This window comes from Lathyrus oleraceus, chromosome 7 (assembly GCF_024323335.1).
Source record: "Lathyrus oleraceus cultivar Zhongwan6 chromosome 7, CAAS_Psat_ZW6_1.0, whole genome shotgun sequence".
In the NCBI taxonomy this organism is placed as follows: domain Eukaryota; kingdom Viridiplantae; phylum Streptophyta; class Magnoliopsida; order Fabales; family Fabaceae; genus Lathyrus; species Lathyrus oleraceus.
In genome coordinates this window covers 474,756,184-474,760,446 of record NC_066585.1, presented here as the reverse complement: position 1 = coordinate 474,760,446, position 4,263 = coordinate 474,756,184, and positions in this window count along the sequence as shown.

The window sequence follows — 4,263 nt, the reverse complement described above, 5'->3', positions numbered from 1 at the left end:
TCTCCTAGAATATTATTGATGGGATGATCCTTAGAATATTTCCATTCCAAAGGAACATCATTGTTATTAATAGAATGATCCTCCTCTTTCTTTTCGGAAATTTGATCCGGCTCCTCCTCAGATTTTTCCGGATGGGGTTCAACACACTTTTCTTCTTGATCTTTTATTATGTCTTTCGAAGGAACACCTACATCATCAACAATAATACCTTCTCCGACAGTTTTTAGATAAGATTCATCAAAGGAAAGATGCATGAATTCTTCAACAATAAGTAACCTTTTGTTGTATACTTTATATGCTTAATAGAATGAGAGTATTCGAGAAAGATACCTTCATTGGATTTTGAGTCAAATTTACCAAGGTTTTCTTTACCATTGTTTAATACAAAACATTTACATCCTAAGATATGAAGATGTGAAACATTAGGCTTCCTTCCCTTTAGCAACTCATAAGGGGGTTTGTTTAGAATAGGACGAATGAGTATCCTATTCAATACATAACAAGCCATATTTATGGCATCAGTCGAAAAATATTTAGGAAGGCCGTTTTCATTGATATAGTTCTTCCAAGCTCTTCTAAAATTCTGCTTTTACGTTCCACTACTCCATTTTGTTGTGGAGTTCTTAGATCAGAAAAATTATGATCAATGTCGTTTGTTTCATAAAATTCCTCAAAGAGGTGGTTTTCAAATTCACCTCTGTGATCACTCCGAATAGTAACTATGCTAGTGTTCAATTTGTTTTGAGACATCTTGGCAAACATTTCAAAAGCAGAAAAAGTGTCACTTTTACTTGCTAAGAAGATAGTCCAACAAAATCTAGAGTAGTCATCTACTATAACAAAACCATAGTAGTTTCCACCTAGACTTTTAATTCTAGATGGCCCAAAAAGGTCCATATGGAGAAGTTCAAGGGGTCTCGTTGTGGAAACAATATTTTTAGATTTAAACGAGATCCTTGTTTGCTTTCCCATTTGGCACGCATCACATAAGTGATCTTTTGAAAATTTGATTTTAGGAAGACCAACTACTAGATCTTTTGTGACAACTTTATTTAGCAAGTCAAAGTTGACATGCACTAATCGCCTATGCCAAAGCCACGTGTCTTCACTCATGGAGACGAGATATTTAGCGCTAGTCAAAGATACTTCATTTAAGTTAAGCATGTATAAATCATTTTCCCTCTAGCTCTTAAGCACATCATTCTTATTATCATTATGTTCAATAATTCAACAATCTTTTGAAAATGATACTTTATATCCTTTGTCACATAATTGGCTAATACTAATGAGATTGTGCTTAAGGCCTTTAACTAAAAGGACGTCTAAGATAGTAGTAGAGGAGGGATTACCTACACTACCTTTTCCGAGTATAGCTCCCTTGTTATTATCATCGTAGGTTACAAACCCTTTCTTCTTAGCCACAAAGTCAAAGGACAAGGAAGTGTCACCCATCATATGTCTTGAGCATCCACTATCAAGAACCCATGTTCTCTTCGTATCCTCAAGACATTCCACCTAAAAATTTAAACAAGGGAAGGAGGTACCCAATTTTCATTGGGTCCTAGTGTGTGAGTGAAACTTTGGTTGCATTTAGGCAACCATTGAAAAATTCCTTTAGGGACTAGAAATCTCCTAAATCGACATTTAGCAAAAGTATGTCCCCTTTTGCAACAATATAGACAATTTAAGTTAGGATGAGAGTTGCTTTTGCTAAATTGACCCTTTACCACATAAGTGTATTTTTGATAAGGATTATTCATGTTACTTCTAAAATGTGATTGATTAATAGCAAAGGTAACTTTAGGTTGTAAAGCCTTGTCTAATTTAGCTTGAAGAGTTATAACCTCTCTTTTCCAAATGTGTCAGGTTTCACATCCAGACCATCTAAACCAAAATTCCTTATCATCTTCAGTTTTTCCTTTAGTAACCTCTATCATAGATTTCTTAAGAGTTTCTAATTCCTTTTCAGAATCAGAAATCTTCTTTTCTAAATAACATAAGATTTTCTTATTTGAGGCTAGGCGTTTGGAAGCTTCCTTGGCCTCATTGTGTAGAGTACTAAAGGCATTTTTCAAATCACAATAAGACATTTTATCAACATGATCATATTTATAATGACTTACATTTTTTTTCTTCTTTCAATAAGCTGTAAGCCAAAGATTGGCATTTTCTTCTTCATCATTTGAGTTATCATCGCTTGAGGACTCATTGTCGCTCTCCCATGCAATGTATGCTCTTCTAGCTTTGCTAGATTTGTTGTGACGTTTGTCTTTTCCTTTGTCTTTCTTCAACAAGGGACATTCCGGCTTATAATGACCGGCCTCTCCATAATTAAAGCATGATCCTTTTGACTTAGTTGTCTTACCTTCCTCTTTATTCGGGAATTTTAATTGTCTTCTATAGTTGACAAGATTTTTATCCGAATGTTGGACTTCATTCTTTCTAAGGTATCAGTTATACCTCCTTAAAAACAGCCTCATGTCTTCATTCGAATATTTATCGTCATCACTTGATTCACTCTTACACGCATCATTGGTGGATGACTTATATCTTGAAGTCTTTAAAGCGATAGACTTCCTTTTGGTGTCCTTAGCTTTCTGCTTCTTTTCCTTCTTTTGACACTTCTCATGTTTCTCAAGGTTCATGAGCTCTTGCTCATGGTCTTAAAACTTGCCAAATAATGTTGTCATGTCCAATGTTCTTAGATCATTGGCTTCCTTAATCGCGGTGACCTTTGGTAGCCAATCCCGGTTAAGACATCTTAAGATTTTATTAGTAACAACATCATTAGGGGTAGTTCTACCAAAAGCATTTAATCGATTGATTAGATGAAAAATCGCCTTTGTATATCGGCAATGGATTCACCATCCTCCATATAAAAAAGGTCAAATTCTTGATTAAGGTGTTGATTCTAGCTAGTTTGACATCATTGGTTCCCTCATGGGTAATTTGCAATAAGTCCCACATAGCTTTAGCACTAGTACAATAGGAAACCCTATAAAACTCATCAACACCTAAGGCGGCGATGAGTATGTTTTTGGATTTCTAATCATAACTATACTTTTTCTCATCTTCTTCATTCCATTGTGCTTCAGGTTTGGGTATAACAAAATCATCCGCATTGGTCATGGTTATTTCCATAGGACAATCTTGGATGACTTTCCATACTTTCCTATCAATAGAGTTGATATGGATACGCATACAATCTTTCCAATAACTATAGTTTTCACCGGTAAAAATAGGCTCCCTATTGTACGCCCCTTTAGGATCGTTACTCATTTTCTAAAAAGTTATATGCGAAGCACTAGATGAACCGGCGCTCGTGATACCACTTGTTAGACGATAGTACCGATCTAGAAGGGGGGTTGAATAGACCAATTTTTCAAATTTATTGCTTTTTAAAAATGTTGTCAACGGTTGCGGAAGCACCCTAGATTATAATCGTCTAAACGATTCGTTAATGGAAAGATCAGATATGCGTAAAATAGAATGGAATAACTAAGATAGAGATAATCAATCACTATCTAAATTAATAGATTAACTACTACAATCCTTGATATCGTTACCTTTAATAATGCGTTAAAACAATAAGAGAGCAAGTAAAATCGTACTAGATTTGTGTGAGATTAATTTTATCGAACACTTGGTGAGCACTCCACACCAAGTTTCAATTTCACTCAAATTGAATGTGCACAATTTTACTCAGTTGCAATCAAAGTGATTGCACCAATTTATCGAACAGTTACTATGCACAACAATCAAGCGATATTGATTTTACTATAAATTTCACACAAAATGTAATTAATGCAGAATTTAAAGAGTTAAGAGATAGAGAGAACAAGACCGGATTTTTTGAGGCAGTTCCTCTATCGTCTTCGCTTAGGGTACGTCTGCCCTCAACTCTAAATCTAGAATTGAGATGTTTTTATTAACAAGTTGCAAAGTCAATACAAGAGAGTAAATTATCACCACCAATCAACCCCTAGTGTTATTGCATATCCTATTCGGTTCTCTCCCCTTGATTCGAGTTGAACCAAGTCCTTCAAGCGCTTCGAACAAACGTCCGGTTACAGCTGCCTGTAGCGGTAAATTCATGATCATCAAGCTATGGATAAGCTAGACATCAAATAACAAGAGTCACCATCGCGCTTTTATTATTTCCAATGGAAAAGGGAAAAGTACGAACAAAACCCAAAAGTAAGAAGTTTTCAAATCAAAACTAATAAAATGCCAGAGATTACAGGTAAGGGGGTTGGTTACACA